This window comes from Equus przewalskii, chromosome 15 (assembly GCF_037783145.1).
Source record: "Equus przewalskii isolate Varuska chromosome 15, EquPr2, whole genome shotgun sequence".
Classification (NCBI taxonomy): domain Eukaryota; kingdom Metazoa; phylum Chordata; class Mammalia; order Perissodactyla; family Equidae; genus Equus; species Equus przewalskii.
Window position 1 is genome coordinate 38,907,955 of NC_091845.1, and position 25,167 is coordinate 38,933,121.

At 41.1% G+C, this 25,167-nt stretch overlaps 1 protein-coding gene across 4 annotated transcripts in view; it reads left to right on the plus strand.

The window, feature by feature from the left end:
- Positions 1–677: 677 nt before the first annotated feature.
- The window catches only part of IP6K1 (inositol hexakisphosphate kinase 1), a 72,111-nt gene continuing 47,621 nt past the window's right edge, over positions 678–25,167 (plus strand). Inside the window, exon 1 of one of the 4 annotated variants that reach the window (XM_070575284.1) lies at positions 678–1,027. The gene's annotated coding sequence lies outside the window, so the exon portion shown is untranslated. Of the gene's footprint in view, positions 1,354–25,167 lie in introns of all 4 variants that reach the window. The other 3 variants (XM_070575286.1, XM_070575287.1, XM_070575283.1) reach the window with 3 other exon arrangements.

Consider the following 25,167-nt stretch of genomic DNA (forward strand, 5'->3'; position numbering starts at 1 on the left):
TATCTAGGCTCCTAACTCTGAAGCCAACCCCAGGGTTAAGGTGCTCTGTACTGGGGACCAAGATAATTAACCGTGTTTTCAGGACTCATAGTCGGCCTTGTAGGCAGATCATGACAGCCCAGGGTAAAAGATGTTGTCACAGGGACTCAAGACAAGATGCTCTAGGGCAGGAAGACAGAATACCCGCTGTGTGCCAGAGCTTGTTCTGGGGACTAAACTCCGGGCAGAAGGACAAACGTGGGCAAGCCTCCAGGGACTGCTCGGGGCAGCAAAATGGCTGCACCTTGGAGTGATGACCGGCAAAGATGGTGAAGACGCTAGGAAGAGGGAATTATACTGCGGAGGCAGCAGGAGAAGGTACAAGATCCAGTGCCTCCACTCCCAGAGGTGGCGTGACCTTGGCTCGGCCTCAGTTTCCTCATCAGTGAACAGGGGACAACAATCCCTTCCCTTCAGGGTGGGTGACAAAAAAAGCAAATAGTACACAGAAGACATGCCCTAAGTGTGAGCGCCTGTGTGAGAAGACGCTGTCGGCTCCGCAGGCGCGCAGGGCTTGCAGACAGAACAAGGGCGCTACGGTCTCGGACTCAGCAGCAAAAGCTTTGCCTCTAGCAGCTCCGGGAACGATGCGCATGCGCCAACCCGTGCCGTCACAGTCACGTGCTGAGGCGTTCGGCATTGGCTGTGAGAGGCCGGCTCTGACTGACAGGCAGGCCGACCTGTCAGCAGGAAGCACTCCCGGGGGCGGTGGGCGAAGAGGCTGTTAATTGGAGATATCCTCAGCTGGGGGCGGGTCCTTTGCCGTCCTGGTTACTATGACGCCTGGCCTCCGCCCCCTCGGCTGGCCGCCATCTTGTTGTTGATCCGTACCCAGTGGGCAGCGCCGGGAGCTGGACCGAGCGGCCGGTGCGGGGCCGCTGTTGCGGGGCTCAGCCACCAGCGCTGCCTGCCAGGGGGCGGGCCGAAACCAGGAGGCCCGCGGGGCCCAGCTCCCCTGGGGAGCCGTGGGCGCCCGCTGCCCGGGCCGGTGAGTGACAGGAGTCGGGCCGAAAGACCGGCCTCACGGCGGCGGGGCGGCCGACGGCGGGCGCGGGGTTGGAGCGGGCGCGCGCAGGGCCAGGGTGTCGTCAGAGCGTCGCTCGCGAGTCCTCATCGGCCGCCGGTGGAGCCTCCGGGATGCTGTCCCCGAGGCCAGGAGACTGCCTTGGGGTGGAGGTCTGAGAGCCCCGCGCCAGAGGGCCGGCCTGCCGGGTAGGGGGATACAGGACCGAAGCCCTGGGCTACGCTGACCCGCAGCGCTGACACGTGTTCAATGCCAGCCGGATGCTCTCCGGGTCGTTGTGTTCCTCCCGGGTAAGAAATAAACGTACCTTTTTCTTAGATGTCGCCCCTGCGAGTGATTTTCAGACCGCTTGAGACTAAGACTAGACGAAACAGGCAGGAGCCCCCGCGAACCAGGCCGGCCAGTGTCACTGCCCTCTGATTCTAGCAGGGAGAAAGCCCTCTGCCCGGCGCCTGCGTTCTGTGCTCCTCGGAGCCCACCGTTTGCTTCTTCCTGAAGGTCTTGGTTAAATGTCCATGATGCTCGAATTTTATTTTGGAACAGAATTTCTTTGGTTCTCTACCACCACTTTTTGGAGTTGTGGTAAGGTCTTCCTCTTTTTGCTGTAGGAGAAAGTGAATATTATGGTGATGACTTGGTTGCTTTTAGCTTCTAAAGAGAGATTCTGCCAGTTTAATCAGGAGACAAAGGAAATCCAGGAGTTTGTTAGAATCAGAAAAAGAAATGAAACTTCTTTTTGTCGTTGTGGATGGTATGAAACTGCCAAATTAGCTTTTAACAGACTAAATGTATCTTGTCCAATTAAAACAGACCAGTAAGGCTCCTTTCCTGCAAGGGTGGGAGGGTTAGAGACCCTGGGCAAGGTGTGCAGGTCCTAGGAAGAGTTCTGAATGCTCCAAAACACATTTCTCTTTCCCTTTGGTCCTTTGGCTTCTCGTCACAGACTCCTTGTATGAGGTCACGCAAAAAGCCTTCATGAGACGACTAAAAAGTCAAGTGACAATACTTTGTGCACTTGTGTCGGACCTTGTCACCTCAGAATATTTGGTTTTGAGGGAAACCACCTCCTTGATTAGGAGATCGTTTTGGAGAACAGATGCTGAAACCAGAGGAAGCTGGGGGCATGTCGCTGTTTGCCTTAGGTGTGAGAAGAGGCAGCAGTTGGGTAGTCTTGAGTTATTTATTTCATTGCCCTCTCTCAGGCCAGTTTTTGAATCTTCAAAGAGTTTTGACCTTGGTGAGACCAGTTCCTTGGGCAGTTCTTGACGAGAAAGGAGGGATATACTTAAATATTAGGAGCTTCTCAAAATTGCCCCAAGCTAACCCTCCAACCCCTGTTTGATTAATGCTTCCTTTAGAAAGGTAAGGCAGCTACAGGGTTAAATTCTTGCTGGTTTCTGTTAAAATAACCCTAAGTTAGGCTCCTAGCCTGTTTAGGATATCAGACCTCTGTGAGATGTGGAAAGAGACAGATTGTCTCCTTAGTCAAGTTCACAACACTAACTTTTGCGTACACTTTTAGGTGGTTCAAGGGCTCATTAAAGTACATCCACAGTCTAATCCTATGTTAGAACCGCTGCCCAAAGGAGATGATAGAATACCCGAGAACTTTTATTGCCTTTGTTTAATGCTTTTACTACCTCATGAATATTTATGAGGAGTAGATGATGCTTAATTCAGCATGGTATTATCCAGCAGTAGCTAATAGCAGTACTTCTGTGCTGGGCATTTTTAACCGCAAATGAGTAAGATGTTACAATGGCAGACCATCCACTTTATCCACTTAAACTTCTTTGTCTTTATGTAGTTCACCTGTAAATGTCAACACTTTTCATTTTTTTATTTTTTTTGAGAAAGATTAGTCCTGAGCTAACTGCTGCCAATCCTCCTCTTTTTGCTGAGGAAGACTGGCCCTGAGCTCACATCTGTGCCCATCTTCCTCTACTTTATATGTGGGACGCCTACCACATAGTGGCGTGCCAAGCCGTGCCATGTCCACACCCGGGATCCGAACCGTCAAACCCCGGGCCGCTGAAGCAGAATGTGTGCACTTAACCACTGCGCCACCGGGCCGGCCCCTAAATGTCAGCACTTTTAACTGTTGTGAGCAACAGACACACTTCACAGACTCTGGAGATCCTACAGTGAAGTTAGAAACTACTGCAGGCTTATGGGATGAGATCTGAGTCCTAATGTGGCATTGAAGGTACTGCTGCCCAGCTGGCCCCAGCCCACCTTTCCAGGGCTAACCAAATGGTTTGCTAAATATTCCATACACGATATATCCCTACTCAGATCCTCTTGCCAGTTGAATCCACTGGCATTTGCCCCTCTTTGAGATACCCTTTTCCTTCAGCTCCACTTCTCTTTTCTCCAGAGTCCAGCTCTCGTCTTTCCTACCTTCTTTATGAAACACTCCCCAAACATTCCAGCACCTGGGGATGCTTCACTCCCTCTGAACTGTAGTAGCATTATTGCCCTTAAATAAAAAACAAAATAGTATTTGCTCACTTAAGAATAATTTTTTGTTTCCTTTCATAAGACCTAACCTCTTTCCTACAGAGACTATATTTTTGTGTCTTCTTGTACCTGTGTGTAGTAGATGAGGAATAAATGTTTACAAAAATGCGTGAGTTAGAAACACTCTCTGTAATTAAACAGGGAAATGGAGGGAAGGGACAAGTAGAAAGGGGATTTGGTGGCCATGGATTCCACCTCCTACCCTGCCTGAAGTACTTGCATGTGTTGACTCTAGCACCTTATGGAGGCCTGTCTTCAGTGCTGGAGAACTTGTTCTGAGTGCAGAACTGAGGCCTGAAAACAGAAAGTAATTCTACATTTCAGAAGAGGCTGTGTGGCCCACCCCCTTCCTGGCTAAGATGCCAGTTTTTTTTTTTTTTGAGGATGATTAGCCCTGAACTAATGTCTGCTGCCAATCTTCCTCTTTTTTTTTGCTGAGGAAGACTGGCCCTGAGCTAAGATCCATGCCCATCTTCCTCTACTTTATATGTGGGACGCCTGCCACAGCATGGCTTGCCAAGCAGTGCCATGTCTGCACCCGGGATCTGAACCGGCGAACCCTGGGCTGCTGAAGCGGAACATGCAAACTTAACCACTGCGCCACTGGGCCAGCCCCTAAGATGCCAGTTTTGACTCTTGGAAAACGTGTTGGGTGAGCATAGCGCCAGGTGTTGAGATTCTTGGACCCTCTTCTTGTTTGGGTCTTGGTCTCACTGCCATCATGGGCTGCTGTAAACATGGCAGTAGTATTTGCTGCTTGCCCTCCTCCCAGTGCTGCCCAGAGACTATAAGTAGCAGTGATGGGCAGAGCTGGGGATAGGTTGCACAGTGCACGCTGTCTCTGGCTTGGAGCAAGGGAGCAGTCAGGCATTTTGTGTATTTGTCCCAGTGGATCTGTGTTTTGTCCTGATTTTAAATCACATTCGTTTCCCTTCCCCTACTATAGCAGGATTTGAGCAATAGATTCTGGGTGGGAAAACCTAAGACATCTTGGTTCTTTTACAAGTAAAAAGATGTTAGATCAAGACTTCTGTTTGCTGCTGTGGTTTGAAGTTGCATTTATGTAGGAGGCATTACAAATGAGTTTTGATGGCAACACATGTTCACTTGAGTGCTGGATCCCTGTTAGGAACTTTGTTTTGTTGAGTGCTTAGAAAATCTGCTGCTGATCTCTTATGTAAAAGTTTTATTTGTGGGTTTAGCTCATTTATTCCTGTCCCTTCATTTACAGATGGTAGGTAGACCAGGGGAGCAGGTCTAGGACTGGACTCTTGTCAAGTGTAAAATTTGATGTCAGTGAATAAGAACACATTGAAGTCCATAAAAATCTGGGTGTATTATGATCGGATGAACATTTATAAATGACTTACTCCATAATCAAAAAGACAGATAATGATAAGTGTTGTGAGGATGTGGAGAAATCAGAGCCCTCATACAGGGGTGGTGAGAATGTAAAGTGTTACAGCTACTTTGGAAAACAGTCTGGCAGTTCTTTACATGGTTAAACATAGGGTACTATAGAATCCAGCAGTCCTACTCCTAGTTATCTACCCAAGAGACATGAAAACATGTCCACACAAAAACTTGTAGATGATATTTATAGCAGCATTATTTATAATAGCCAAAAGGGGAAACAACTCAGATGTCTATCAACTGATAATGGATAAATAAAATGTGTATACATACAGTGGAATATTATTTAGCAATAAAAAGAAATGAAGTACTGATGCATACTATAACATAGATGAGCCTTGAAAACATTTTGCTAAGTGAAAGAAGCCAGACACAAAAGATCATATATTATATAATTCCATTTATGTGAAATGTCCAGAATAGGCAAATACGTAGAGACAGGAAGTAGATTAGTGGTTGCTTAGGACTTGGAAGTGTATGAGAGGGTAGAGGAATGATAACTAAAGGATATGGGATTTCTTTTTGAGGTGATGAATATGTTCTAAAATTGTAGTGATGGTTGTACATATCTGCAAATATATTAAAAACCATTGAATTGTGCACTTTAAATGAATGAATTGTATGATGTATGAATTATATCTCAAAGTTACAGATAAGTAATGTATATTCACTAGTTTAAAAAAAGCTAATATATAAGGAACAAGAAATAAAAATAAAGGATCATCCATAACTTCACTGTTAGTGTTTTAGTGTATAACCAGACATTTTTTCCCTGTCTCTTACAACTTTTACAAAAATGAGAGTATGCTATACATCCTGATTTCTACCTTTTTGCAGTCAGCAATATATTATAAACATCTGGGTTAGTAAATGATGCATTTACGTCAGGGACCAGTTAGTAGTAAATTAGGGAAGCAGGTTGTAGGGCAGTAGGGAGTGGTAGGGTCTAGGGTTAACTAGTTAACACAGACCCTAAAGGGTCACTGTTGCTCAGTTCCAGCCAGTTGTTGTGTTACTAGATCTTATGATTTTTTTCTTTTTTGGAAAGAAAACCAGAAATCTGTATTTTTATGTGAAATTTCTTGACTTTTAAATTTGGCAATGAATTAAAATTTGAGCTGCTTCACTGGCCAAAGAAAACCCTTTGCAGACCAGAAATGGCAAAAAATTTGAATTGCCTGGTGTGCACGTTCTCAGCTGAAGTGGAAGAAGGCAACTCAGCCTTCTTGTTTCAGCTCGCCTGCTGTAAACAAGTGTCCTTTTTGTGGTCTATCTAGTGCCATAGTTTTTCATATTTTTATGTTTTTTCTTAGTGATTTCGCTGCTTAAATGGCTTCCAAGCATAGTGCTGAAGTGCTGTCTGATCTTCCTAAGGCAGAAGAAGGTGATGTTATGCCTTACGAAGAAAATCTATTTGTTAGATAAGTTTTGTTCAGGCATGAGTTATAATGCTGTTGGCTGAGAGTTCAGCATTAATGAGTCCACAATGTATGTATATTAAATAAAGTCTTTAAATAGAAACATACATAAGAGATGGTATATTGTATGTATGTAGCTCTAGAAGGTTATGTATTGATTGGCTGACAAAAATTTTGTGGAGGCTCACAGAAACTTAACCTATGTTTCCGCAGGAGTAGTTGCTCGGTATTTGCTAACTTGGTGTTGGTGGTGACTATAGAACATAACCACTGTAAATAACGAAAATTGACTATATAGGCTTTCGTATCTGGCTTCTCTTGCTCTGTATGACGATTTCAAGGCTCATCGATTTTGTTGTGTTCCTTTTTATTGTTGAGTAGTATTCCTTTTTATGACTATACCATTTGCTGATGGGCATTTGAGTTCTTTCTAATTTTTGGCTGTTATGAATAAAGATACAATAAATGTTCTCACGTAAGTCTTTGTGTATGTATATGTTTTCATTTCTCTTCAATAAATGTCCAGCAGTAGGGGCTGGTCCACTGGTGCAGTGGTTCGCACGTTCCGCTTCTTGGCGGCATGGGGTTCGCCGGTTCAGATCCTGAGTGCGGACATGGCACCGCTTGGCAAAAGCCATGTTGTGGTAGGCGTCCCACGTATAAAGTAGAGGAAGATGGGCATGGATGTTAGCTCAGGGCCAGTCTTCCTCAGCAAAAAGAAGAGGATTGGCAGTAGTTAGCTCAGGGCTAATCTTCCAAAAAAAAATATATCCAGCGGTAGAATTGCTCTGACTCAGACTGCATCAGGGGGACACTGTTTCAGGAAAAGTTGAAGAGCACTCCTGTGGGCTCTGGGCCCAATTTTGTGGTTATTCCTCTCTGATAATCCTCAGCTTGAAGCTTCATTTAACATTTTTACCAGATTTCCAGATCTACCTGAACTGAATTAAGAACTAGTGGTTACTCCATTGAGGTGAGAAGTTGAAATAACCAGGAACTGTTGCAAGTACACACAGGCTTCTAGATTGAGGGGTTCTATTTGCTTTAGAACTTACTTCAGTACTTGTCGTGTTTCTGGATTTCTGTTGATTGATGCAGGCTGGGAGGCTTCTTGGTCATCCACGGGGTTCAACAAAATTCATCCTTCATTTCTCTCTGGAGCCTGGCCTTGGTAGTTTGTACCTTTGTAAGTGTTCAGGCCCAGTTACCACAGTAGATACTACCTCTTTAGACTGTTGGTCATGTGGCACATATTTCACTACTTTAAAAAGTAATGTGAATTAACTTTAATTCACATTTAACTTTTTAAAGCTTCAGGCTTTCTTGTCTGATGATCTTCCATGTATGATATTTGAAAACTAGTACCAACAGAGGGTCCTAGCTAAGTGTTCTAGATTTTAATTTCTGGGAGTGGCAAGCAGGGCTTTGATGATGACTTTTCATCCCTTAAATCCTCCCTCTCATTAAAAGTCATTTTCATACTTTGCCTATTCATAGCTCTGTTTGACATATTGCATTCTGTTTCACCATTGACTTCTTGGGCCAGTGTTCAGAAGCGACTAGTTTCTTCGTAGCCAAGAACTTGGTTATCAGGATCCTCTTTTAAAGCTTCCCAAATGTCTTAAAGAATTAAATAGGTGGCCGGCCCCGTGGCTGAGTGGTTAAGTTTGCGCCCTCTGCTTCAACGGCCCAGAGTTTTGCAGGTTTGGATCCTGGCCATGGACATGGCACCACTCGTCAGGCCATGTTGATGTGGTGTCCCACATGCCACAACTAGGAGGACCCACAACTAAAAAAATAGACAACTATGTGCTGGGGGGATTTGGGGAGAAAAAAGCAAGAAAAAAAAAGAAGATTGGCAACTGTTGTTAGCTCAGGTGCCAATCTTTAAAAATAAAACAAAGAATTAAATAGATTCTTATGGAGCTGCTAAAATGATATTTCCTGGGTGGAAGGTAAGGTGGGGATTTAAGATGAATGAAACTATCATGTGGAAGTTGGTCGAAGTGAGAAAATTACTCTTTAAATATTGCTGCTTTAGAGGGCATTTTTATTAAAAAATTTTAAGTGTTTTATAAGCTGTTTTATTTATAGTTTACCATATTTTTTATAGTTTATTGGCAGAGAGACCAATCTGTAATAGTCCTCTGACTTGATTGGAATCTTTATTTCCCAGTCTGCATGTTTTTCTTTTGAATAACTAAGTGGACAAGACAAGGAATTTCTTTTTCAACAGCCCTATGAGACAAGTTGTAGTACATTCATTTTATATTTGAGAAAGCTGAGAATAAGATGTTTAGTCCACCCAGCCAGGGAGTATCAGTGCTCACACAACAGTGCCCATGCCTTGTCACGAAAGGTTCTGCCTTCCAGTGTTAGCTTAAGCACAGATTTTTTTTCCCCTCAAATGATTAGTTTGCCCTGTTAAATTTGTTTTGTTTTTAAACTCCTTGAAGTATAAAATACATATAAAGTGCACAAAATCTGATGATTTTTTTATACATGTATACATGTCTAACAACCACCCAGATAAAAAATTAGAACCTTTAAATAATTTGGCTTTTTAAAAAACAGACTATTTTTAGAGCAGTTTTAGGCTTATAGCAAAGTTGAATGGAAAGTACAGAGATTTCTCATATACCCCTTGCTCTCACACATACACAGCCTCTCCCATTTTCAACATCCCACACCAGAGTGGTACATTTGTTATAGTTAATGAACCTGCATTGACACATTATTATCACCCAAAGTCTGTAGTTTGTATTAGGGTTCACTCTTGATGTTGTATACTCTGTGGCTTTTGACAAATGTGTAATGACATGTATCCACTGTTACAGTATCATACAGGATAGTTTCACTGTCCTAAAAATCCTCTGCACTTCTATTCATCATCCCTCCCTCTCCCCCATAATTATACAGTATGTAGCCTTTTTAGATTGGTGTCTTTCACTTAATAATATGCATTTAAGGTTTCTCCATGTCTTTATAGAGCTTGATAGCTCTTTTTCTTTTTAGTGCTGAATAATCCATTGTCTGGATGTACCAGTTCATATATCCACTCATCTAATGTAGGACATCTTGATTACTTCCAAGCTTTGGCAGTTTTGAAAAATCTACTATAAACCTCCATGTAATAATTTGTTTTTTTGTACAAAATAGACTTCGATGCTTATGTTTTCCTTTGAATGAAAAGCTCTTTTTAAAGAGGGGCCAGCCCCATGGCCAGGTGGTTAAGTTCGTGCTCTCCGCTTTGGCACCCCAGGGTTTCACTGGTTCGGATCCTGGACGTGGACGTGGCACCGCTCATCAGGCCATGCTGAGGTGGTGTCCCAAATAGCATAACCAGAAGCACCTGCAACTAGAATATACAACTATGTACTGGGGGGCTTTGGGTAGGAGGAGGAGGAGAAGAGGAGGAGGAAGAGGAAGAGGGGCCGGCCCTGTGGCCAAGTGGTTAAGTTCATGCACACAGCTTCAGCGCCCCAGGGTTTCGCCAGTTTGGATCCTCGGCATGGACATGGCACTGTTCGTCAGGTCACTCTGAGGTGGCGTGCCACGTGCCACAACTAGAAGGACCCACAACTAAAATATACAACTATGTATTGGGGGCATTTGGGGAGAAAAAGCAGAAAAAAAAAAAGATTGGCAACAGTTGTTAGCTCTGATGCCAGTCTTTATTTTTATTTTTTTATTGAGTTAATGATAGGTTACAGTCTTGTGAAATTTCAGTTGTACATTAATGTTTGTCATTCATGTTGTAGGTGGACCACTTCACCCTTTGTGCCCACCCCCCACCCCACCTTTCCCCTGGTATCCACTAAACTGTTCTTAGTCCACATTTTAAAATTCCTCATATGAGTGGTGTCATACACAGATTATCCTTTTCTAGCTGGCTTATTTCACTTAACATAATTCTCGGGTGCCAGTCTTTAAAAAAAAAAGATAAAGAAGAGTAACATGGCCTTTCATATTTGTCGTAAATTTACGTAGATGTTTAGATTCAGAACCTATTATGAAGTGGCCCAGATAGAGCTTTTTCCTTTCTTTTACTTTAGCTTTCATCTACTCAACTTCTCTGTGCTTTAGTTTTCTCATCTTTTCAATGTTGACAACTTTTCCTTTCCTCTTAAATAGCTTTGCACCCTGATGTATTACCTGAGAAACTGGGCTGTGGGTAGGTAATCGTTTACCTGGGAAAATGTAATCTGTGCTGTTGAGCAAGCCTTATTGCTGTATTGTGGGCTTTTTTGTTTTTCCTCCTCCTCCTCCGCAAAGCCCCCCAATACCTAGTTGTATATTCTTTTTTTTTCCCCTAAAGATTGGCACCTAGGCTAACGACTGTTGCCAATCTTCCTTTTTTTTTTTTAAGGATTGGCACCTGGGCTAACAATTGTTGCCAATCTTTTTTTTTTTTTTCTGCTTTATTTCCCAACCCCCCCCTCGGTACATAGTTGTATATCTTAGTTGCAGGTCCTTCTAGTTGTGGGATGTGGGACGCTGCCTCAACGTGGCCTGATGAATGGTGCCATGTCCGCGCCCAGGATCCGAACCCTGGGCCACCGCAGCGGAGCGCGTGAACTTAACCACTCAGCCACGGAGCCGGCCCCTAGTTGTATATTCTAGTTGTAGATCCTTCTAGTTGTGCTATGTGGGATGACGGCTCAGCATGGCTTAATGAGCGGTGCCATGTCCACGCCCAGGATCTGAACCGCTGAAACCCTCGGCCACCAAAATGGAGCATGCGAACTTAACTGCTTGGCCCCAGGGCCGGCCCCTTTTGTGGCCCTTCTTGAAATACTAGCCCTTGTGGACTGCTGAAGGTCTACATCTTGGAGCTATTTGTAAAACTTCTGGATGCTAAAAATCCTTATCAAGAATATGAGGGTGAATGAGAAAATACTTCTACAGTATCATGAGTTGCTTTTAGGTACAAGCACTTAGAGGTGATAAAAACAAATTAAAACCAACTTTCCTTTAAGGATTTTATCTTTTCAAGTATAAGACGGTAATTGGATCATACCCATTGAACAGAGCTGTTTAGGTTTCTAGTCCTCATATGACCTAAGATTAAGATAAATCCTTCATTAGAAAAAAGTTCAGGGGCCAGCCCGGTGGCACAGCGGTTAAGTTCTCACATTCCGCTTCTTGGTGGCCTGGGGTTCGGTGGTTTGGATCCCAGGTGCAGACATGGCACTGCTTGGCAAAAGCCAGGCTGTGGTAGGCCTCCCACATATAAAGTAGAGGGAGATGGGCACGGATGTTAGCTCAGGGCCAGTCTTCCTCAGCAAAAAGAAGAGGATTGGCAGTAGTTAGCTCAGGCCTAATCTTCTCAAAAAAAAAAGAAGAAAAAAGTTCAGATGATTGGTTCTGCACTTCTTCATTTGACTAATAAGCGATAAAAGCCAGCCAGGGGACTTTGTTTCTCCTCTCTGCTTGTCTTGGAGCCCTTTGGTAACTGTACCCTTTGTTCTCTGCAGCCGTAATTGCTGTGTCTACTGAAGAACATGTGAGTGGCCATGGTATACTGACAGCCTTGCTTTGCTGTGGTACTTTCTTCCCATGTCAGTTATTTTGTTTTTGTGTACTGTTACTTCAGTTTTTCCTTTTAAAAAATACACATTGTGTCTTAACAAATCTTGTCAGTGGAGCTCCACAGAGGCTTTGCATCTAAACTATAAAATTGTCTTGGTAGTTGAAGTGATGCCAACAAGTTTGCTTCTCTGCCAGGGCAGAGAGTGGGAGAGGGTGGGAGATTAAAACTAATAAATTAATTTTATAACGCAAGTAACTGCTACTGAAGTTAGATGTTGTATTTTTTTCTGTTATTTATTGCTGAAGGAAACATTTTCAAATGCTCTTCTCAGAAAGTTTTCTCCTGACCATGGACATTGATGCTGTTTGTCAGCACTCAGTGTGTTTCCCCGGGAATTTGAAACCCTCCAAGATTATATTACCACCCTTGAAAACATTGGAACTATCATGTGAAGGTTTCCAGGATACTATGCTTTTTTCAGGTGGGATAGTTACAGAATCTTAGACATTTTTTAGAATGTGGGGACTTTGACAATTATTGTATTCAGTTTCTAGGTGATGACTAAAATTGCAGAGAATAAGTGATTTTCTTAATGCCATGGTTCTGAAACTCTTGGTATCCTGACCATTCAGTCTCTCTTCTTCACGCCCTGTGGCCTTGCTCTCTGCAGTGTGAAAAGGCAGGGAAGGAGTGTTGTCTCTAGTGTCTGAAAGGTTTGGGGTTCCCACATCATTTTGTAGAGACACTAAACTTGTTGAGCAAATGAACCTACAGTTGTATTGCTGAGAGTGCTAACCTTACTCAACCCTGCACCAAGTGATACCTGCCTCCCCAGACTAGACTGAAAAGATAGATCTTGGGGCTTTCCTAGGAACGAAGCAAGGAAAGTGAATGCTGGTGTTTTACATACTTTCTAGCTGTGGAACCTTACTTAGGCGAGTCAGCTGACTTCTCTGTATACTTCTTTGCTTGTAATATTGAGTTGATGATACCTACTCTCCCTACGTCATAGAGGATCAGATAAAGGGGAAGCTTGTCAGTGGTTAACTTATGGCGTGTTTTAGTTTTTCAAAACTGTTTGGGAATAATTTCATTTGGCTGTTGTAGTCTTGCCTGCTCCAGTCCACTCTACACTGCGGCCAGTGCAAATCTGAGCCCTTTTTTTGCTTAAAGCTCTTCAGTGACTTCCTGGTGGAAAGTGTGGGTCAGGTTCCAACTCCTGAGTCTAGTAGATGAGGCACTTCATCATTTGGCTCTTACTGATCTCTAACTGCATCTCTTGACCATCCGGCATCAAGATGTTTCAGGTGACTCACTCCTCCCTCTGGGCATTTGCCCATGCTTTTATCTTCACTCTCCTTATCCCCTTCTTTCTGTCTACCTCCAGTTATCTTTCAGATTTCAGTTTAGATGCCATACCCTCTAAGAAGCCTTTCCTGACCCGTATCCTCCATCTTGGTTAATGACCACTCCTGGTGTTTTTATAGTACATTCTTCATTGTAACATTTACCATACTTTTAAAAATTGCTTATTTGCCTCTCATTTCTACCTGATGTACATCCTCATTTTCACTTTTCTGAGGGCAGGAACTGTGTTCGTCTTATCACTACAATATTTGTTCTGCAGAGTCTCACTCAATGTATATTTGATTATATACTTTAAAACAGTTTTTTTGCAGGTGCTATTTTAATGGTCCTTGATTGATTTGGAGACTTTATAGTTGCTGTTTGGATGCAAATTTGATTTGGTGGTGAGTATTCTGAAAATTATTTATAAAGACTTTGCTCAACTGGAGGATGTTGTGTGGATCAGAGCCAAGGAGCACACTAGATATTTCAAATAAGCACAAGACATGCATAGGCTGTTTTGATTTTTGATATTCTTCATGAAAGTTAATTTCTTTAGCGTAGAAAATTAAATGAATGCTAAGAAGTTTCTTCCGTGTTTGGGAAGATGTATTATAAAATATGTGGTTGGTTAGCTATTTTGTGAATGTCTCTAAAGGAAGTGCTGACCTTGGCCTTGGGGAGCCAAATATTAAGCTTGCATGACTTCACGAAGCAGAGTGTACCAGGCAGGGTTACTTGGACCCTTAAGCATGTTAACTTGGCTGTTTTACAGTGTTGTATTACTTTTTATTGGTAGAATTGTAAATAAAGCAGAGCTATGTGGATTTTATGTAGGGAATAACATTTCTTATTTTCAGTCTATGCTACTTAGCCTTTTCCACTCATTGAAAAAACTGACAAGTTCCATTCAGGAGACAGAAACCACACAGTAATTTGAACAGGTAAAGTTTAATATAAAGAATTACTGAAAAAAAAAAAAAGAAGATTGGCAACAGTTCTTAGCACAGGTGCCAGTCTTTAAAAATGAATAAATAAGTAAAAGAATTACTGACTATAACGGGATTGGATTAATGAGGGATTGGCTGGTAAGAAGTAGAGAGAACTCTGAATAATATAGGAATAGCATATATAGGAGCAGCTGCTACCCCTAGGACTGATACGGAGTCCTCAAGGAAGACATCCTCTCAGGGCTGAGATCCATGTCTTGTTGGAGGAGCTGGTGACCATGCCTAACTGGTTGGCAGAGAAAGTCATTGTAGTGCCACATTGGCAGAACATGCTGGAAATCTACCCTCTAGGACTTGCTGGAAATCTACCCTCTAGAATTTTGGAGAAAACCATTTATGGAGAGGTGTCTGTCTGGAAGCACTGCCACAGAACCGCTTGAGTGAGGTGTCAGCAAGAAGCTGTTGGCCACTGGGTGCTGCTGACCACTATGCATTGTGTGAGGCACCCAGCAGTGGCCAGGCACTGGGGGGAGCTGACTGCGTGTCATGGACCTGTTGAGAGGAGCATAGTGGAACCAGTTAGAGAAGCCTTTTGTTTTTGCAGTGCCTCTCCAGTGTCCTCTACTGATAAACCTTAATTAGCTGGCACAGGAAAAATGTTTAATGGGTTCACCTCCATTTCTGCAGAGCATGCGATGATGGTTGGGTTTGGAGCCAAGAGGTAATACATTGATAACTGGTAAGCTACTATTTATCAAAGTTATATGAACAAATTATTAATAATTTAATAAGTATTTTCTCAACAGAATACTCATGTTACTATCACCTTGTGTCTTAAATTTGTTTTTTTAATATAGGGATTAATTTAAACTGCTGTTGTGTTCTAGCCAGAGACAACTTCGGCTCTGATTTTTTTCCTCATAGATTAGTTTGGCCGGTTCTAAAATTTCATGTAAATAGAGTCATACTATGTATTCTCCTGTGTAAGGCTTCTTTCACACAGTATAATATTTGGGGAATTTATCCATGCTGTTGTCTGTGTCAGTAGGTCATTCCTTTTTATTGCTGTGTAGTATTTCGTTACCTGAACATTCCAGTTTATCTGTTCTCCTGTTGATGGACATCTGGGCTGTTTCCAGTGTTTTACTTATGAATGAGGCTTCTGTGGACATTTTTGCACAAGTGTTTTTGGGGAAGATATACATTCATTTCCCTTCAGGGGAATAGAATTGCTGAATCGTAGGGTAGATGTATGTCTAGTTTTATAAGAAACTTTACCACCTTTTTCAAAATGGTGGTACCATTTTACACTTCCACCAATAATGTATGAGAGTTGTGATTGTTCCACATACTCAGCAATATTTAGTGTGTTATCAGTGTTTTTAATTTTAGTTATTTTCATGAAAGTATAGTCATATCTTACCGTGGTTTTAATTTGTGTTTATGTGGTTACTAATGATATTGAGCACTTTTTCCTGTACTTATTTGTCATTTGTTTATCTTTGTTTGTGAAGTACTTGTTCAAATCTTTTGCCATTTAAAAAAAATGGAGCTGTTATTTTTTATTATTGAGTTTTAGGAGAGCTTCATATATTCTGGATACCAGTTAGATAGATGTTCTGTGAATATTTTTTCTCAGTCCGTGGTGGCTTGCCTATTCATTTTACTAATATATTTTAGATATCAGAAGTTTTCCATTTTGTTGGAGTCCGACTTATCAATATATTCTTTTATGGTTATTGCTTTTTGTGTCCTGTCTGAGGAATCCTTCCCTACCTCTAAGTGTTGGAGATTTTCCCTGTGTTTCCACCTAGAAGTTTTATGGTTTTAGCTTCTACATTTAGGTTTCTGATCCACCTTGAATTAGTTTTTGCATATCGTGGAAGATTGGAGATAAGGTTCATTTTTTCACTCCATATGGATTTCTTGTTTCAGTACCAGCACCATTTGCTGAAAAGACTTGTGTATTTATTATTTATCTAATTACTCTAAAACATGGAAGTTTAAAACAGGAAACATTTATTGCCTCAGTTTCTGAGGGTCAGAAATTTAGGAGGGGCTTAGCTGAGTGGTTCTGGCTCACAGTCTCTTGTAAAGTTGCAGTTAAGATGTCCTCTGGGGCTGCAGTCATCTGAATGTTTGTCTGGGGCTGGAGGATGTTTCCAAGATGACTTACTCACTTAGCTTTTGGCAGGAGTCCTCAGTTCCTTGAAATGTGGGCTCTCTGAGTATCCTCATGACATGCAGTTATCTCCTCCAGAGTGAATGATCCAAGACAGAGTAAGGAAGAAGCCATGTGCCTCTTATGACCTAGTCACACATTGTCACTTCTGCCATATTCCTTTTTTTTTTTTTTCTGCTTTATCTCCCCAAACTCCCCCTGTACATAGTTGTATATCTTAGTTACGGGTCCTTCTAGCTGTGGGACGTGGGACGCCGCCTCAACGTGGCCTGACGAGCGGTGCCATGTCCGCGCCCAGGATCCGAACCCTGGGCCGTCGCAGCGGAGTGCACGAACTTAACCACTCGGCCACTGAGCTGGCCCCTGCCATATTCTGTTCATTAGAATTGATTCACTAAGTCCAGCCCATACTCAGGGGGAGAAGAGGGTACGGCTCGACCTTTTGGGGGAAGGAATGTCAAAAAATTTGTTAGGGTTTAAAACTACCACAATTTTCTCTCCCCGTTTGTTTGCTTTAGCACTTTTGTCAAAAAACTGACTATATAGGTATGGGCCTATCTTTGTTTTTTTCTGTTGAGGTATTTATCTATATGCCCATACCCCACTGCTGTAGCTTTATAGCAAGTCTTGAAGTTAGGTAGTGTAATCCATCCAACTTTATTCTTCTTTATCAAGATTAATTTGGATATTTTAAGTTCTTTGTATTTCCATATATATTTTAGAATTAGTTTGTCAGTTTCTGTAAAAAAAAGTCTGCAGACATTATGCTTGGGATTCCATTGAGTCTATAGATTGATTTGGGGTGAATTGGCATTTTAATAGTATTGAGTCTTTTCTAATTCATTTATATGGTATAAATCTCCATTTATTTACGTTGTCTTTATTTTCACTCTGTGTTGTTTGGTGGTTTTCAGTGAGGAGGTATTTCACATATTTTGTTAAATTTATTCCAGAATATTTGATATTCTTTTAATGCTGTTGTAGATGAAGTGTTTTTTAAAAAATTGTGGTAAAATATTCATGATGAAATTTACTGTTTTAACTGTACAATACAGTAGTATTAAGTACACTCACCATGTTGTGTAGCCATTATCACTATCTATTTCAACAATTTTTTTTTTCCCCCAAGGAATATTAGCCCTAAGCTAATGTCTGCCAGTCCTCTTTTTCCTGAGGAAGGCTGGCCCTGAGCTAACATCTGTGCCCATGTTCCTCTACTTTATATGTGGGACGCCTACCACAGCATGGCGTGCCATATGGTGCCATGTCTGCACCCGGGATCTGAACCAGTGAACCTCGGGCCACCAAAGCGGAATGTGCACACTTAACCGCTGTGCCACCGGGCTGGCCCCTCAACTTTTTCATCATCTCAAATAGAAATTCTGTACCCATTATACAATAACGCCCTCTTCTCCCCTCCTCCCAGCCCCTTGTAACCTGTAATCTACTTTCTATTTCTATGAATTTGCCTATTCTAGATATTTCATATAAGTAGAATCATACAATTTTTGTCCTTTGGTGCCTGGCTTATTTCACTTAGCATAATGTTTTCAAGGTTCGTCCATGTTATAGCATGTATCGGAACTTTGTTACTTTTTGTGACCAAATAATATTCTATTGTAGGTATATACCACATTTTATCTATCCATTCACCTGTTGATGAAAACAGATTGTATCTACCTTGTAACGAACATTGGTGTTTAAATATCTGAGTCCCTGCTTTCAGTTTTTTGTTTCTTTTTTTGCTGAGGAAGATTTTCCCTGAGCTAACATTTGCTGCCAGTCTTCCCCTTTTTGTATGTGAGCCACCACCACAGCATGGCCACTGACGACAGACAAGGGGTATAGGTCCATGCTCAGAAACTGAACCCAGGCCACTGAAGTGGAGTGCACCAAACTTAACCACTAGGTCACTAGGGCTGGCCGTCAGTTCTTCTGAGTAGGAGTGGAATTGCTGATCATGTGGACATTCTCTGTTTAATTTTTTTTTTTTTTGAGGAAGATTAGCCCTGAGCTAACTACTGCCAATCCTTCTCTTTTCGCTGAGGAAGACTGGCCCTGAGCTAACATCCATGCCCATCTTCCTCTACTTTATATGTGGGACGCCTACCACATAGTGGCGTGCCAAGTGGTGCCATGTCCACACCCAGGATCTGAACCAGCGAACCCCGGGCCGCCAAAGCAGAATGTGCGCACTTAACTGCTGCACCACTGGGCCAGCCCCTCTGTTTAATTTTTTGAGGAACTACCATACCATATTGTTTTACACAGCAGCTGCACCATTTTACGTTCCTAGCAGCAGTGCACAATGGTTCCAGTTTCTCTACATCCTCACCAACTTTTATTTTCTTTTTTTGATATTAGTCATTCTAATGGGTATGAAGTGGTATCTCATTGTGACTTTGATTTACACGTCTCTCAGGAATGATATTGAGCATCTTTTCAAGTGCTTATTGGCCTTTGTAAATTTTCTTTGGAGAAATGTCTGGTCAAGTCCTTTGACCATTTTTTAGTTGGGTTTTAATTTTTTTGTGTTGAGTAGTAGGGATTATCTATCTGAATGTTAATCCCTTATCAGATGTATAATTTGCAGATATTTTCTCCCGTTCCATGGGTTGTCTTTTCATTCTCTTGATAGTGTCCTTTAACGCACATAAATTTATTTTTGATAAAGACCAGTTTATCTAGTTTCTTTTATTGCCTGTGCTTTTGTTGTCATATCCAAGAAATCATTGCTAAATTCAAGGTCACAAAACTTTTTTTCCCTCCTGTTTTTTTTTTTAAAGATTGGTGCCTAACAACTGTTGGCAATCCTTTTTTTTTTCTTCTGCTTTTTCTCCCCAAATCCCCCCAGTACATAGTTGTGTATTTTAGTTGTGGGTCCTTCTAGTTGTGGCATGTGGGACACTGCCTCAGCATGGCCTGACGAGTGGTGCCATGTCTGCACCCAGGATCTGAACCAGCGAAACCCTCAGCCACCAAAGCGGAGCGCATGAACTTAACCACTCAGCCACAGGACTGGCCCAGCCCTCCTATGTTTTCATCTAAGAGTTTTATAGTTTCAGCCCATAAGTTTAGGTCTTTAATCCATTTTCAGTTAATTTTTGCATATGATGTAAGGTAATCGTCCGACTTCACTCTTGCACGTGGCTGTTCAGTTTTCCCAGTACAATTTATTGAAGAGACTGTCCTTTCCCCATTGAATGGTCTTGGCACCCTTGTTGAAAATGAATTGGCACCTGTATTGGTTCCAGGATCCCCCCACAGATATCAAAATCTGTGGATGTCCCTTACCAAAAGTCCCTTTTATAAAACGGCATAGTATTTATATATAACCTCCACACATCCTCCTGTATACTGTGTCATCTTTAGATTATTTATAGTATCTAATACAGTGTAAATACTATTTAAATAGTTGTTATACTGTATTTAAGGAATAATGACAAGAAAAATAAGTCTGTGCATGTTCAGAACAGATTCAACCATCATAGGCCTTTTGATCTGTGATTGGTTGAATTTGTGGATATGGAACCTGCGGATATGGAGTGCCAACTGTATATGTGAGGGTTTATTTTTGGGCTTTTTATTCTATTCCATTGGTCTGTATGTCTATCTTTATGCTAGTACTACACTCTCTTGATTATTGTTTTTTGCAATACTGTTTTTTTTTTTTTTTTTTTGCAGGGGAAGATTTGTCCTAAGCTAACTTCTGTTGCCAGTCTTCCTCCATTTTTTCCTCTTTTCCCCCTGAAAGCCCCAATACATAGTTGTGTATGATTCTAAGTGCAGTAAGTTTTGAAATCAGGAAATGTGATTCCACCAACTTTGTTATTCAAGAATTTTGGCTACTCAGGGTCCCTTGAAATTCCATATGAATTTCTGGATGAGGTTTTCTATTTCTGCAAAAATCTCCATTGGGATTTTGTTAGACATTATGTTCAGCTTGTAGATTTCTTTGGGTAGTATTTGTCATTTTTACAATATTAGGTCTTCCAAGTTGTCAACATGAGATGTCTTTCCACTTATTTTGATCTTTAATTTCTTTCAGCAATGTTTTGTAGTTTTCAGAATACAAGTCTTTCACCTCCCTGGCTAAATTAATTCCTCAGTATTTTATTTTTTTGATAGTATTGTACATGGAATTGTTTTCTTAATTTCCTGTTCAGATTGTTCAGTCATGTAGAAATGCAGCTGATTTTTGTGTGTCAATTTTGTATCCTGCAAATTTGCTGAATTTGTTTATTAGCTCTAACAGTAATTTTTCTGTGTGTGTGTGTGTGTCTGTGTAGTTTTAGGGTTTTCTACATACATACAGATAACATTCCTTCCTCCTTTCCAATTTGGAGGTCTTTTATTTGTTTTTCTTTCCTAAAGGATGTGAGAAGAACTTCCTTCGTAATTTCTTTGACCCATTGGTTGGTTGAGGGTATTTTGTTTAATTTCCACGTATTTAAATTTTATCGTTTTTCTTTTATTGATTTCTAGTTTTATTCTATTGTGACTGAAAAAGATACTTTGTATCATTTCAATCTTTCAAAATTTATTAAGAATTATTTTCTGGCCTAATATATGATCTATCCTGGAGAGTGTTCCATGTGTACTTGAGAATAATACATATTTTACTATTGTTGGGTCAAGCGTCTGTGTATGTCTGTTAGGTCTCATTGGTTTATAGTGTTGTTCTTATTCTCTGTTTCCTTATTGATATTCCATCTGGTTATTCTTTCCATTTCTGAATGTGGGATTTTGAAGTCTCCAACTGTTCTTACAGAAGTGTCGTTTTTCCCCTCTATTCTTCAATTTTTGCTTCATACATTTTGTGGCTTGTTGTGTGTATATATGTCATAATTATTTTTTCTTCTTGCTCTTCTAACCTTTCATCAATATGTAATATCCCTTGTGTTCTGTAACCTTTTATGACTTAAAGTCTGCTGTTACTATAGCCACCCTTCCTCTCTTTTGGTTGCTGTTTGCATGGAATATCTTTTTCCATCCTTTGTCTTTTAACCTCTCTGTGTCTTTATATCTAATGTGAATCATTGTAGACAGCATATAGTTGGACCATGTATTTTTTGAAAAACCCATTCTGCTAATCTCTGCCTTTTAAAAAGGAAGTTTAGTCTGTTATCATTTAATGTGATTGCTGATCAAGAAGGAGTTACTTCTGACATTTATCTGTTTTGTGTGTCTTATATGCTTTTGTTCCTGAATTACCCCATTATCACCTTCTTTTTTGGATTTAGTTGATTTTTTGTGTGTATATTTTGATTTTCTTCTTCCTTCTTCTGTAGATTTTTAAGTTATTTTCTTCCTGTTACCTTGGGAATTAAAATTAACATCTTAAACTGATAACAACCTAGTTTGAATAATACCAAGTTAGTTTCAATAGTATACATGAGGCCAGCCCTGTGGCCGAGTGGTTAAGTTCACACGCTCTGCTTCAGCAGCCCCGGGTTTCACAGGTTTGGATCCTGGGTGCAGACATGGCACCGCTTGTCAGGCCATGCTGAGGCAGCATCCCACATGCCACAACTAGAAGAACCACAACTAAAAATATATACAACTGTGTACCGGCGGGGGGGGGGGGCTTTAGAGAGAAGAAGGAAAAATAAAATCTTAAAAAAAAATAGTATGCAGATGCTCTGTTCCTGTACACCTGTTTCCCTTCTTCTTTTTATTTATTTATGCATACATATGTATTTACATTGGTATAAGATTACATCTTTGGGGGCCTGCCCTGTGGTGTAGCGGTTAAGTTTGCACACTTTCCTTTGGCAGCCCGGGGTTCGCTGGTTTGGATCCTGGGCATGGAACTGCACACTGATGTCGAGCCATGCTGTGGCAGGTGTCCCATATACGGAGTGGAGGAAGGTGGGCACAGATGTTAGCTCAAGGCCAATCTTCCTCAGCAAAAAGAGGCAGATTGGTGGCAGACGTTAGCTCAGGGCTAATCTTCCTCAAAAAAAAAAAAAAAAGATTACATCTTTGTACATTGTATGCCTGTTAAGATAGATTTATAAATAGTTTTATATATTGCCTGCTAAATCATATAGGAAAAAGAGTGAAGTTACAAACTGTACCAAGTACTGGCTTTTATATTTATCTGTGTGGGTATGTTTACCAGTGTTGTATATTTTTCTTAGGGCTTTGAGTTGTTCTTTCATTTTAAAGATGTCTCTTCTTTTTTTTTTAAAGATTTTGTTTTTTTCCTTTTTCTCCTCAAAGCCCCCCCCCAGTACATAGTTGTACATTCTTCGTTGTGGGTCCTTCTAGTTGTGGCATGTGGGACGCTGCCTCACTGTGGTTTGATGAGCAGTGCCATGTCCACGCCCAGGATTCGAACCAACAAAACACCGGGTCGCCTGCTGCGGAGTGTGCAAACTTAACCACTCTGCCACGGGGCCAGCCCCTGTCCTTTCATTTTAGCTTGAAGGACTCCCTTTAAGCATTTCTAATAGGCTAGGTCTACTGGTAATGAACTCCTTTGGTTTTTGTTATTTGGGAATGTCTTAATGTCTCCTTCATTCTTGAAGGACAGTTTTGCTGGATTATAGAATTCTTAGTGGACAGTTGTTTTTCTTTTAGAACTTTAAATATCTCATCCCACTGCCTTCTGGAGGTTTATGAGGAGAAATCGGTTGTTTATCTTATTGAGGATCTCTACACATTATGAGTTGCTTCTCTCTTGCTCTTTTAAATATTCTTTCTTTGTCTTTGGGTTTCACCAGTTTTGCAGCGTGTTTTGTTTTATAATGTTTCTCAGTATGGGTCTCTTTGAGATCCTACTTGGGATTTGTCAGGCTTCTTGGACATGTACAGTCATGTTGCTTAACGAGGGGGACACGTTTTGAGAAATATGTCATTAGGCAATTTTGTCATTGTGTGAACATCATAGAGTGTAGTTACAAAACCTAGATTGTGTAGCCTACTATATGCCTAAGCTCCATTGTAATCTTATGGGATCACCGTTGTATATGCAATCCGTTGTTGACTGAAATGTTATGTGGCACATGACTGTATATGTGTTTCCTCAGATTTGGAGAGCTTTTAGCCATTATTATTTCTTCAAATATTTTTTCTGCCCCTTTTTCTTTCTCCTCTTTGTGAAATTTCCATAATGCATATATTGTTACGTTTGGTGGTGTCCCACAGGTCCCTCAGACTCTTTACCTTTCCTTATCGTTTTTCTTTCTGCCTCTCAGACTGCATAATTTCAGTTGTCTTACCTTCACTGATACTTCTTATGTGTGCTCATGTCTGCTGTCAAACCCCTCTAGTGAGTTTTTCATTTTAGTTGTACTTTTCAGCTGCAGAATTTGTTTGGTTTCTTTTTGTAATTTCTTTCTGTTTATTGCTTTTTTTCATTTTGTTCATACATCATTTTCCTGATTTCCTTTATTCATGGTTTTCTTTAGCACATCAAATGTATTTAAGACATTGATTTAAATCTTTGACTAATAATCATTCTAATGTCTTTGCTTCCTCAGTTTTTTTTGTCAACTTCTCTTTGTTCTTTGAATGGGCATTAATTTTCTCTTTCTTTGTATGTTTTCTAATTTGTTGTTAAAACTGGACATTTGAGTATGATGTTGTGGTAACTTTAGAAATCAAATTCTCCCACACCTCAGGGATTGCTAGTTTTTGCTCATTAAGTGCTAGAGCTTTCCATCTGTGACTTTTTCAAGCTAATTTTGGAAATGTATATTCCTTGTTGTATTTGGTCATTGAAGTTTCTCTTCACTTATCTCTGCAGTTAGCCAGTGACCTGATAAAGATTTCCTTAAATGTGTAGCTCCCAGAAGGGGGAAAAATAAAAAAAAGTACCGTCCTCTTAAATCCCCTGGAAATCGCTTCAGCCTATGGGTGTTGAAAGAATGGTTATCGGCGTCTCCCTGCTCCTCATTGATCAAAAGCTGCCATCATCAATCAGAACACACAACCTGATATTTGGAGGACAAGGTCTTTATTGCCCATGCTAGCCTCCAGCAAGCCACATGAAGAATGAGGGCAGCTGTCCTACTGCTGCTTGCTGTGGGGCTGGGGGTTGGGTAGCTGTTACACAAAAGGCTGAAATTTGGGGCGCCTGCCCTTTGGCTTAGTGGTTAAGTTTGTGCACTCTGCTTTGGTGGCCCAGGGTTTCGCCAGTTTGAATCCTGGGCACGGACATGGCACTGCTCGTCAGGCCATCTGAGGCAGCATCCCACATGCCACAACTAGAAGGACCCACAAGTAAAAATACACAGCTATGTACCAGGGGGTTTGGGGAGAAAAAGGAAAAATAAAATCTTTAAAAAAAAAAAAAAGGCTGAAATTTACCAAAATTCACCAGCCTCTTCATTAAGCTCTGTCTTGGAAGCTTCATGTTTTCCACCTAGACTCTAGAGTTCCAAAAGTTAACTTGTGACGGTGTCTGCCAACTCAGTAGTTGTTTGGGTGGAGGAATGGATTCCTGCCATTTTCCATGAAGTCATTCCAAAGAATTGTTTCTTAAATTTTGTTTTCTAATTGTTTGCTGCTAGCATATAAAAATATAATTGACTTTTGTATATTGACCTTATAGCTTATGACTTTGCTAAATTCACATATTAGGTTTAGAAGTTGTTTTGTAGATTCCTAAGTATTTTCTATGTCAACAATCATGTTATGTGTGGATAGAGAAAGCCTTATTTCTTCCTTCTGGTCTTTATGCTTTTTATTTCTTTTTTTTTTTTTCCTAATTGTACTGGCTGAAAAAAGGTGGA